Genomic DNA, 13,731 nt, shown 5'->3' with positions numbered 1-13,731 from the left:
TAAGGTAAGATAGTGCTCTACCCTCAGGTGCAGAACTCTTGGCTGCCTTTATTATTTACCATGGGAGTAGAGAGATGCTGGGAGTGGAGTGCCACTCAATTGCACATAATTATAATTATTAAGTTCCTGCTTCTTTATTAGACACCAGTGGTACACACCTCATCTGGGAAAGGAAAATTCAATAATTGTATTTTTATATAACTAAATTATTTGCTAAAATTTGCCAGTACTAAATATCTCAGTAGCTTCTGCTGTACACTTAGCACACTTAGCTGCAGCCAACAGATATGGCAGAAGTAGCAAACTGTACTATTTATAAAAAAAAATATATATATATAAAAAAAAACCTGCAGAAAGAAATCAATCCATTATACAATACTGTACAAACGTTTGGAGCAGGAATTTAAATGCTTTAAAGTAAGAATGCTTAGAAAAAATACATACTAATAGTTTAATCATTTAACAAAACGCTAAGGGAGTGAGCAGAAGAAAAATCTTAATCAAATCATTATTTGATATGATCACCCTTTGCGTTCAAAACAGCTTGAGCTCTTCTAGGTACACGTGATTTAGGCAGCATCAGTTGCTTCTCTCTTTTGATGTAGTCCAAGACACACTCGCTGATGAGGAAATCAGGGCTCTGTGGGGCCATACCATCACATCCAGAACTTCTTGTTCTTCTTTACGCTGAGGGTTCTGAATGAAAGGCTGTATGTTTGGGGTCATGTCATGCTGCACGATACATTTGGTGCCAATCAGATGCCTCCCTGATGGTAATGCATGATGGATACATTTTCACTCCTCAGTCCAGAGCACCTGATGCTATTTTTCTGAACCCCGATTCTTGTGTTGTCATCAATAGTTGAGTCACTTGGCCTTGTTTCCACATTAAAGGTTTGGGTATTTTGGCCACAAGTCCTCCATAAAGACCGCTTCTGACCAGACCTCTCCCGACCGTAATTGGGTATACCAGGGTCCCACTGTTTTCTGACAGTGCTGAGCTGATGGCAGTGCTGGACATCTTCCAATTGCAAAGCGAATTAAGCATGATGTGTCGTTCCTTGGTCAACCACTGTGTCTATGTTCCTCAATATGCCTGTTTCTTTGTGCTCCTTTAAAATAATTTGGACAGAACATCTAAAAACCCATTTGCCTTGACATTTCTGCCTGGAAGAGACCTTGCTGATGCGTAACTACCTTGTGTCTTGTTGCTATGCTCAGTATTACCATAGTGTATGACTTTTGACATTAAGCTGTCAGCAGCCTCACCTGTTAGTGACTTTGGTTGTTCACCCAGTTTTATTCTGCCTACACAGCTTTTTTTTCAGTTAATGATTGTGTTTTGACCTACATATTAAATTATCAGTAGCATTTATTTGGTCAAATTGTTTAATGATGCACCTAAATATATGCCTACAAAATCCCTGACTTTGTGCAAGTGTACCTTTGGAAGCATGTTTTCACACCTGCCTAAAACTTCTGCACAGTACTATATATTTGTGCTATAAAACCAAGTATTTTCTGTTAATAAGACTTATCACAATCTCCCACTTGACATTCTTTGAACATCAATTCCATTAAAAACATCTCAAAGTCACAGCTGGGAAAAACACTCTTATTCAGGGGAAAATGTTTATTAAATATTTTGCTAAAAGCAATTATGTAACCATGTCTCTAATGTCTGGATTTTCATGAAGCAGCCTTGAAGGGGCCAGAAAAAAAACACCCTTGATTGATTTTTATATTGCTTGCACTGAATTAATTTTCAGTGTATTCTACTGTGTACAAGTGATAAATGAATCATTCTTATACCTGGAGGGCAGAATTCTCTGAGCAAATAATGTTGAAACAGCATAAATTCAATAAACAGATACTCTCCCGTATGCCTTTTTTGTGGATGGACTGTTAGTCTTAATCTAGGTGCTAGAGGGGTCTTAAATCTGTTTCAAATACCCACTGACATAAAAGGTCTAAAGACAGAAGGCTTAGAGACTATGTCTATCCTGTAAGGGCACTTTATAAGAAACTTTATAATTCAAATTCTGACACCGACCAGCTTGGGATGGGCAATGCTGGAAGTGACAACTGAGAAGCCAACAGCATTTGAAGTATCAACCAAGTAAGATGTGGGACTAATATTCCTGTCTCATAACGCACAGATCACAGATGCATAGTGTTTAACGTAAGACTCTGTGCTAGAAGGAACCTTCTTTTTGCCCTTCTTTTTAACTTTTCTAAACAAGATGTTGCTATGGTACACTCAGTTTTCTAGTAAAGCCAAGGACAAATAGTATAGAAAAACCTGTAGTGAATTGAAAAATATCAATAATATCCATTATAATGCCAGCCATACACTTAGCATTGAAATATTCTGCAATGTAAACATTTCACACAGATCTGATAATGTGAGCTAATTTTTCATAAAAGATGCCAGTAAAGTTTCAGATCTTACTAAAGAGAATTATAATGCCCTTGAAAGAGTTTCTGTAAGAGGACTTTGGGTCCCACAGCCAAAGCCCCAGGAAGGGGAGATTTTATAATGCCAGCCCTGCAAAGCAATAACCATGTCTTGGGATTTGAAGGAATTGCCCGAAGTACTGCTCAAACTTCACATGGAAGCTTGGAGGAGGTGGTGTTGAATTCAGGATCTTAACAAAGAGTAAACGGAACCAGAAGCTACTCCCATCTTCTGAAGACCAAAAAACCCAGGTGTCGAGAAACAATTGCCATACCCTTTGTATTTAATCCAACAGGTTCCCGGTTATGGTACTGAGAGGAGTGTCTATGCATAAATACTAGAAGTGTATGGCTGGTAGAATGTAGGCCAGGGCAAACTCATTTCATGTAATAAAGCAGCCCAAAACAGAAAGAGATAGTGGCGTATTCTGGCCTATGTTCTAATATCTGTCCATACACCTGCCTCACCTTCTGTAAAGGAGGAATCAAAGGAGCTAGGCCAAGACACAGTCCGCCTGCTGATTTTGTAATTACAGTGGATTCCAAGAGCAAGGATGGATGGGAGTCAGATCTTTGCATGATTTATGATGGAGACCACAGATAAACCACAAAATGAGAGGAATGGACAGGCCAAGGAGTAAAAGACATACATGTTAAGTAGTTATGGGAGGGGCTGTGGTTATTTAGCCAATGCCTGGCCCTCCCACAGCTATGTTGCAGCATCTCATGGTTGCTCTCCCTTGTTCCCCTCCACCCTCTTCTAGGCCTACCTGGTACGTCGGTTTTGGCATACCTTAGACCAAATGGACCCTTAATATCTATATTTCTCCATTCCACGAATCCTATTCATTTGCCCCTACCACAAATAATATTTCATATTCTGATACATCGGAAGTGAATAATGTGGTAGCAAGATGCTAAAATATTGACTTTTCAACAGGGCGTAACATCCATTGGTTAAGAAGAGAAGCTGCCCAGCGTCACTGCTCCTTGCCTCCAGATGTGATCAGTCCATATAACTAATTGTTAAGAAGTGACACAGACTTGACAGAATTTTACATTAGCTATGTCTGTTTAATCTAATTGGAATTTCTTTATACCCTTCTTTAGTAATTCGTTCCCAAGCCTACTTGGCACTTGTTTTGTTTTCTCTGTTTTGGTAATAAGTGACTTACAGGTTATGATTGAACAGATTGTTAAAAATATGTTATTTAGGTTTTATTTTATGTTTTCTACACCAATTCAATAATAAAAATTTAAAATAGGGAAACATGTCTAGTAGTGTATGATGCTGCCAATTTTTCATCACAAGCCCAGAGCTGTGTCACAGAGTTTTTGGCATAGTGTGGTTTGGCATAGAACAGTCTATGGTAATGAAAGCCTTGTCAAGTTAACTAATTAAATACACTTCTCTGATTTAAGCAAGATTTGTGGTTACGTGTAATTTGGATAGGTAGTAACGGCTCTGTCCCAAAGTCAAGATAATGGGATTTGCCACGGAAGACAATATGTCAGCACAAACATATAAATCATGGCTACAAAGACCATTATAGCATAATACAAAACAGAATTAAGACCAGGTTTGTAGGGTTTTAATTATTAGGAAAACGTAGAATTACAAAATTAAATGCCTACTTGCATTATGAAGCAATCCCTGCATATGGATTGTAATTAGTAATAAGGAGCAGTTCTAAGGAGCAATTACCAAAAATATATTCCTGCTCTACTAAATATATATATATATACAAACTCACTGGCCACTTGTTAACACAAATAGCATATATATATATATACATTCACTAAGCACTTTATTAGGTACACCTTGCTAGTACCGGGTTGGGCCCACTTCTGTCTTCTTTCTTTGTGGCGTACTTTCTACAAGGTGCTGGAAACATTCCTGAGAGATTTTGATCCATATGGACATGATGGCATCTTGCAGTTGCTGCAGCTTTGTCACATCTCCCGTTCCACCACATCCCAAAGGAGCTCTATTGGATACAATCTGGTGACTGTGGAGGCCATTGGCGTTCAGTGAACTCATTGTCATGTTCAAGAAACCAGTTTGAGATGATGTGAGCTTTGTGACATGGTGCATTATCCCCCTGCTGGAAGTAGCCATCAGAAGATGGGTACACTGTGGTCATAAAGGTATGGACATGGTCAGGAAAAACACTCACGTAGGCTATCGCGTTTAAACGATGTTCAATTGTTACTTATGGGGCCCAAAGTGTGCCAAGAAAATGTCCCCCACACCATTACACCACCAGCCTGAACCATTGATACAAGGCAGGATGACTCATCAGACCAGGCAAAGTTCTTTCAGTCTTCCATTGTCCAATTTTGGTGAGTCTGTGCTAATTGTAGCCTCAGTTTCCTGTTCTTAGCTGACAGGAGTGGCACCCGGTGTGGTCTTCTGCTGCTGTAGCCCATCTGCTTCAAGGTTCAACGTATTATGCGTTCAGAGATGGTATTCTGGACACCTTGGTTGTAACGAGTGGTTATTTGCGTTACTGTTGCCTTTCTGTCGTCTCAAACCAGTCTGCCCATTCTCCTCTGACCTCTGACATCAACAAGGCATTTTCATCCACACAACTGCCGCTCACTGGATCTTTTCTCTTTTTCGGACAATTCTCTGTAAACCTGTCAGGACTCGGGTGATCAGGTCGGGTAGGAGCCCATGCGCAGGGGATACTTGGGGTTCAGTCTGTAACCCACGGTGCATGATTATGCAAACAAAGACACCACAAGCAGAAATCCAGGTAATGCAGTGTATTTTATGTATATAACAGAACCAGCAAATAAGGGTAATACAGTCTAAGCAAGTAACCGGACGTATGGCAAAATAAAATACAGGTAATAAGTCTTTTGGCAGGGAGCCCGCTTGGAAGGGCACGACAGACAGAGAGCCCGCTTGGAAGGGCACAAAAGGCACACAACCCGCTTGGAAGGGTACGAAAGGCACACAGCCCGCTTGGAAGGACACAATAGCAGGGAGTCCACTTGGAAGGACACAATAGCAGGGAATCAGGAACAGTACAGGTGCAGAGCCACAGCAGGAAGGTCCATAGACTTCAATACAAAGGCCCTGAGTGAAGGGCAGGGCAGGTTCATAAAGGCAGGGTAATTCCGGTAACAAGGCCCAGCTGCATGTATGGACTAGGGCTCAACCCAGGTAACAAGGCACACCTGATCCTAGTAATTGAGCTCTGAGTGCTCCAGAGGGCGGCCACTAGTGGTAGCAGAATTAAATGCCACAGGTATGAAAAAGCCATGGTTCAGGCAGCGAAAAAGTGGTTCCTGTCAAAACCCTAGAGATGGTTGTGCGTGAAAATCCCAGTAGATCTGAAATTTCTGAAATACTCAGACCAGCCTGTCTGGCACCAACAGTCATGCCACGTTGAAAGTCACTTAAATCTCCTTTCTTCCCCATTCTGTTTGAACTTCAGCAAGTTGTCTTGACCACATCTACATGCCTAAATGCATTGAGTTGCTGCCATGTGATTGGCTGATTAGCTATTTGTGTTAAAAAGCAATTGAACAAGTGTAACTAAAGTGGCCAGTGAGTGTATATACATATATTGCACGTGTATATATACATATACACAAAGAGCCATATTAATCTTGAGCAATTACCATGGCAACCAGTTCAACGATTGTTCAATATTTACATATATGCCGCAGAAATCCTTGAAAGTTTCACATAGATCAAACTGTTTTGGAAACAGGCTCTGATCCTGAATGCTATGTGTAGAAATTATAATGCATATCACACGATCAACGAGGCAGGTTGCAATTTTTTGCCCACAGTAAAGTGTCCCAGTTCATTGGTAGAAAACAAACTATTCACATAACCAACTTTCTCATTGAAACATATTGATCAAGATTTTAGAAGTTGCAAAATAACTGTAACCTGGAAGAATGTGTCATAAGACTTTATAATGCCTGTATAATGACTCATTTTTATAATGAGAATCCAACACATTTCAAGTAATTTACTGACACTCGAGCAACTAAAATTCCCCAAATGATTGAATTGCTAAGTTACATTAGCACGTCTTCACATGGAGACGGAGTCAGAAGTATCCGTAATATACCATAATGAGGCAGAATATGTATTTGTAGGCGTCAGCGAGAAACTAGTTATCCCTGACACTATTTACACGTTACATTTAGTAACAAAAGAAAATTGTGGTTGCCAAGACATTTTTATATATTTCAGATATTTTTTTGTACTGCTATTATTATATGAAAAACAACTTTTGAGAGACGGTCTCCAAGACATTACCTGCCGCACTGTTATATAAAGCCATTTTATCTGTAGGAATCATTATAAAATGTTCTAATGCCTCTTAATTATGGAGTTCCAGACTCTATCCTATGAGGTATTATATGGGTAGCCACTACAGGGCCCCCTGCTGGCATGTAATATGTCAACATGACAACTGGCATGTAATATGTCAACAGGACAACTATGTCATGTCAGCTGAGGGGCAAAATATTTTTTTAGCCCTGTTTCAATTGGATCGGATGTTTTGTCACTGTGTCCACATTCTCCATGTAAGAAAAATTAAGTTTGCTTCACCGTTGATGTTATAATAAAATCCGAACAGTTCCTTACGTACGGAGGGACCTCTAGTTTTTATCTTTAATAAGCTACATTTCCCTTTTTTTTTCAAGGGCTACCTCTTTAAGTAGACTTTTATGAAATGGGTTCCCCATCTTCTGTATCAGCTAAATGTACAATATTTTTATTAGCATTTTATCTCTTTTTTTTTTCTTTTCATTTTTGCAGTCAGGAGCATATGGAACATATAAGATATCTATCAACCCTCGTAACACTTTAAGAACGTGTCAAAATATTTGGACATTAGTGTGCAAGTTTTCATGGAATTACCCAAATGTGAGCATCTGCTGAATATATTTAACTCTGTTATGTGTTTTTCAGATTTATTCAATTAATGCTCGGCGTTATCACCAGGGGTGGGCTGGCAACATCCAAGTTCAGACAGGTAGCCCAATAATAAATCAGCCCCGAAACACATTCTGCAGACAACATGCGATGCATACTATTCAGTCTTATCCAGAACGCATTTACAGAATCGGAAAACCCACGGATTCAGTTATCATCTAAGTCTTTATTACTTATTTATTAACCCTGCTGGCTGTATATGTCATAGTAAGTAAAACACATGGAAAAGCTTCAGGTAGCAGCCTAAAATAATGAAATCAGAGCAGCCCTTGCGGCAGTTGCCCCCATGCCAACTCTCCTTACTTATAATTGTGTATTTATATACGGCAAGTGGTATTTCTCCTTAAATTATATAAACGTTTTAAAAAAACTTTAAATTGATATTAAATGGTGAAGACGATAATGCTAATTTTATTAACTAGCATTAACTAACTTGGTATCCTCATCTCTCTTGCATCCAAAGGGGTAACACACAGTTAATGTTTATCATTTATTCGTTACATAAAGAAAAATGCTCTAAAGTAAAAATAATATAAAGTTTTTATTGGAAATTTTTTAATAATGAATTAAAAATGTGCCCTACCCTTTTTGGAATATATTAACGCCATGTCCTGTCTGTTTGGATTAAAGTCCTTACTGGAAAATGGACGCTTTATTGTGCATTACAGAGCATTATCAAAAACTGACCCTATTCCCCGGCATGAAAAAAGCAGAGCTGTCCAATATTTCTGTCACCTTTCGTTAGCATGAAAAATCCAATTATGACCTTAACGAGTTTAAATTAGCACGATGTACTTTAGTATACACTCGTAGGCCATTTTGGAACGTGGCACCATCGTCTCAAGCTGGAACCCTGTAGCAAAGAACATTTCTGTCAGGAATCATCAGTTTAATCTGAATTCTTCTGCATTGTTATGCTTGTGTGAACTATTTCTGTTAAATGATAGAGTTGTCAATATTAATATAATGATCTTTCATAGAAAGGCTCAATGCTGCGTTATGTTTAGGTAGCGCAGTGTGATACTGTTTATCATGGGGGTATTGAAGGGTCTGTTGCTATAATACGTATAAAAGTCTTTAGTAACGAAATATGCATTCTTTGGTTTGACCGGAAGGGAATATCCAAACAGGCATTTAAATATCTTCAGTATAAACATTCAGATTGTGCCATTTTATGCTGATTTTATAAGCTTGAGACCATACAGATAACACAATATAACACAATAACACAGACACATTCCTCTTGTATCTGTATGTCAATCGCTGTGTTGTACTTGTCGTTATCTGTATCATTTTCCTCTTTGTACAGCGCTGCGGAATCTGTCTGCGCTTAATAAATAAAGTATACCGTAATAATAATAATATAAGTACATTTTCAGTCTCTAAGCACTGGTCTGTGTGAATGTACTATTACATCATGTGAAGATTTCTCAGTTTCTATGGAAAAAGCCAATCAGCACCTGATTTTCATTGACAAATAAGCATCGCCTGAAATTAAAACGCATCTGACATTTAAATATTAGGAATTACGCTTAATGTAAAAAGCTCTTAATTGCATTTCAAATTTTTTTTTTTTTGCAATTGATCACTCGTGAAATCATTACCATTTTATGTAACATTCTAAAGCTCAAAGACCACTGTTGTGTAGATAATTACACCCCTATATGAATAATAGGTCATGGATGTACTCTATGTGATGATGTCATCAAGTAAAGGGTTGTAGTGGTCAAGACTTATTGCAATTAAGCTATGTACTATATCAGTTTTTTTGTACAAAATAGCTCAACTATGATTCACAAAAGAATGCTAACCCCCTAAAGAGATGATCCTGTTAACACCAGAAAAGTGAGATCCATATTTCTCATTAACAGAGTCCTCTTGAGAGCTCATCGAGCAAAAAAGGAAAATTAAGCAATGTTCTGTCAATATTGCTCATGTACCCTTGGTATTATATTTCTTATTTATTAGTGCATTTTATGTGATGTTGGTTTGTTATACCAATGATAGAATGCAAGTCTTTAGCAATATTCCTTGTTTAAATTAAACTTCATTGATTTTCTAAAGTTATCTATTTGCCAGTAAAATGGAAATGCACAAAGCATGACATTGAAATAATATAGAATTTGTAAAATGCTTTACAGGTCAATTTAACTGTATGATGTGTTTAAATCAAACTAGTTCTAGACAATTCTATATGGTTAAGTGAATAATGTGTTATAATATTTTTCATTTAATCATTTTGTTAATTATATATATATATATACATACATATATTTATATTTATATTTACTCACAAAGTCCATTGCACACCATTCCAAATTTCCCAAGCCTGGTGCTAGTAACCAGCAGTTTCCATACAAAGCACTTTCAAAAGATGGTCAGCACTCCAGGTCTTTAAATTAACAATTTCTCTTTATTCAAAGTCAAGTCGACGTTTCAGTCATTGCTGACTTTCCTCAGGACATTATATATATAACCCAGGAATTATAAAAAACTAAAGCATTGGAACGGTGTCTCCCGGCTAAAATGTTAGATGTTAATGTGCTTCCCTGCTAGACATGAACCAAAAAGATTTGGACATATTTTTCATTTTCTTTTTGATCTATTTGTTTTCAGTTTGGACAAAATTTGGAGGGCTTGTTTGTTTCACTTTTTTCACTCTCACATTTCTCTTAATTTCCCCCTACCTTCTCCACCAACCGCTTCCATGTCCCTGTGTCCTTTTCAACATCTCCGCTTCTCGTCTTGCCTCCTCTTGTTCTTCTCTATTCTTTCTCGGTCCGTGTCTCCTCACTGCAGTATTCAATGTTCCTGGAAATCGGTGAAGACACTGTGTGCCCCATGGGGACAGCCTCTACCCCATTCCTCTAATCGGGGGTGAGGTTGTCCCCATGGTGTGCAACAAGGCTCTGCCCTGTTGGGGAAGCACTCCGGTCAGGTTAATGGAGTGGATAGCAGGCAAAGTGGACCAAGAAAGAAGGCACAAGAAAGAAGCCAGAAGAACAAGAAAAGGGAAGACAAGCACAGAGGTTGCAGAAAGAGACAAGGACATAGAAGTGGTCGGCTGAGAGGGTATGGAGACATTAAGAGAGCGTGAGAGAGTGTGGGAGACTTTGAGAAATGTGGGAGAGAAGGCTATTTTTTTTCATTCGGGGCCGGCCCTTGTTTACAGACATCTTATACAAATCAACAAAATTGGCAAGTTTTGTTAAAATTTTAAGTCTATTCCCTTTTCCTTTGTGGAAAAGAAACGATTGCAGCCACTGCAGCCACTGCAGCCACCACTGTCCCCCTTTAGCACGTACCAAGCCGCCGTTGTTTTCCCCTAATTGTACAGTCAAGAAGTTTATGCAGTGGGCAAGCAGCTGAAGAAAGAAACCAATGCGATGTAATTAAAAAGAAAAACCTCCATGACCAATAACTTGCTGTTGTAGTCCTCACCAACGTGATATTCCTGAAAGCCTTGGGATACACAATCATCTCTGAGACAAAGTGTTATTTGTAGCTATATTCTTGGGCCCTTAGGCTGGGTTTTCTCTCTCTACTGAAAGTTTGCTAGCATGACCCTGAAGACAAATGATGGAGACACTAAATTTTACAGGCCTGACTGAGAGAACATTAATTTAATCCTCTAGTATAGTCCTCTTGCTCCTTCGTTCCTACATACACTGACACGAGGTAGTAATTACTGATTGAAGGTTTTATTTGGTTTCATTTGAATTGGTATAAATAACTGATTTGTATGTTTTTAAATGAAATGGTCAAATATTTGCTTATTTTTAATACTATGAGACCATTACACTTACTGTACATCAGCTATTTCCTATTTTAATATCACAATAGAACAATGCAACATTATAGTCATTTATTAATAATTCATCACTTTAATATTTTTCCTGTGTGCCTTTCCTCCAGAATGAATACATTTTCAGTAGTAAATACTGATATTTGTTGTAAAATAAACAAAATGGCTAAAGCGCACTCTCATCAACGAGGCTGATTAAATGCCCTGCTCACAGATATAATGATGCCTTCAAGAAATTGATCATTTTTGATTTCTGCACTGCTTTCATTATAATTTGAAATTGAGATTGAGCTTGTTACAGTTTTTTTTTATGATTAAACTATAATGAATGCCTTTTACTGGAGGAAAAAAACAGAAACGTGAAGAAATCTTTAATGAACATCATACCTACAATGCAATGTATTTTATTCCACCGATAACATTATAATACGACTTTACTTCGAAAGTAACAACGGGGTTCAATCGTGGGGCGGACTAGTCTAGAAGCACTGCATAACTTATTGGAGCTATATAAATAATAATAATAATAAGGTCGGTAGGCAGTTTAGTTTATGAGACAAAGTAGGATTCAACATGTAAAGCTCAAAAGTAAAGAAAACAAGATTTCTGGGAGCCCGGAGGAATCCTGAAAATGATAATTCCGTGGGCTATGAAAGATGTTTCACCGGGAGTTTCAGTTTTAAACCTATGATGAATTGCTGACTTCACATTTGCTGACTTATTCGTTGTTGCTTCTATAGGAGGATGTTCTGAGATCAGATCCCAAAAACACTTATTATTTACAACTGAACAGAAATACCAATCCAACTACATTTTACATCATTGCCACTTGTGCTTATGGTCTTGTCCCATATATTGCGTCTAAATGAGTGTCTTTACCACGAGTCAGGCTTGCTTTACATAACTATAGGTGAGGTACAGTATATAAAGCTTCCTTGGACCCCTCACAGATATATTATTGTGCTTATTAGCCTGTTATTTTATACAGACTGCATGTTTCCTTTAGCTCATTAGGCTGATGTGATAAATGACGTATTATATAGGACCAGCTCAGCCCTTTTCGCTGGAGTAACTTGCCAGTGTTGGTCATTCATAATTAATTGAGAAGGGAGGGAGTTGGACCCACAAATCTCCTGCAAACTCTCCTTTCAGTTAATCAACCCCATTGGCTCATTGACCAATATCTGCGTGCCCCCAGCCAATATATTTTAGCCAACAGGTTAAGGTGTTGGAGGGAAACATCACATAAAGTAGAAGGGTTGGACTGGCAATTATGAGATGGCCGTGGCATGTTAAGGCCAGAAGCTACCTGATGATATATGTGGGTGAATATGTTGTTCTGCACACTACATTTTTATGCTGACGTAGCGGGTCAGTGTGTGGCGCTGCCCGGTGTGCCAGGTGGCCAGTCCAGGCCTGCTTACAAATCTGTAAATGTCCTCACAAAAGAGTCTACTTTTAATACGTTTTGAAGTTTGTATAAACATTAAATGATGGCTCATAAATTTAGTTTCAGAGAGAAAACCATCTTTAGATAGAAGACAAACGATGATGCAAGGTGAAATAACAATAGCTCTCTAGCCTATCTACAACACACATCATTCTTGATTTAAAAGCTTGTCAGTGGTCCTGTGAAACCCGCTTCTTCACATTTATGATTCATGCTTTTTACCCATAATAACAAGACAGGTATGATAATTCTCCTCCGCATACAGACTCTAGAACACTATAACATTTGTGAACAGTTTTGTATGCAAAGGTTCAAAACCCACAAAAAAATAAAATCATTCTAAAATAAAGATGATCTGGAAAAAAAAGGTTTTACCACACTAAGCTTTATTGAAATTGAACAGATATTTTTTACCTTAAATATTTTTAACAGCAAGTGTAAAATTGCAATTTCCTCGTTAGGCTATACAGGGCATTTTCTCCTTAAGTAAAAAATACTGGTAAACCTATTTGATTTTTGTTTTTTTTTAATATGAATTAAGGACCTGAACCAGATAGTTAGTCAACAAAAGATTATCATCAGGATATGAAAACCACAGTAACAATTTTTAAAATTCTTCGGTTAATTAGTGTTATCTGAAATGGCAGTCATTTTAAGAAAGATATAAATAGGATTCCTGTAAACAAGTTTTGACACTCTACCAATGGAGCTTCTGTATCGGCGGCAGTTACACTGATGGCAGTGATAAAGCTAGACTGAGATACATCATTTCAAAGTTATTGTGGTACAAACAGAGCCGGGGTCCTCATCAACAACAATATATTCCAAGGCTGACATTTTTTTGGGCTGTGCCATTGGAGACACAAGGACAATGATTATCCATGGTCCCACCGACTCCCAGCCATACCCAATGTTTTATTTCTGCTTTTTCTCCACCATGTTGCTACCTGAGCTTGGGCTTAACGCAGAACATAGATCTGGTTTGGGTTTTGTTTCTATTTTGTTGTTGCACGTAATGTCTATGCCTAGGGATGTTTCAGATTTGAATCC

This window comes from Spea bombifrons, chromosome 2, assembly GCF_027358695.1.
Source record: "Spea bombifrons isolate aSpeBom1 chromosome 2, aSpeBom1.2.pri, whole genome shotgun sequence".
Lineage (NCBI taxonomy): Eukaryota > Metazoa > Chordata > Amphibia > Anura > Pelobatidae > Spea > Spea bombifrons.
Note: the sequence above shows the minus strand (reverse complement) of the source record.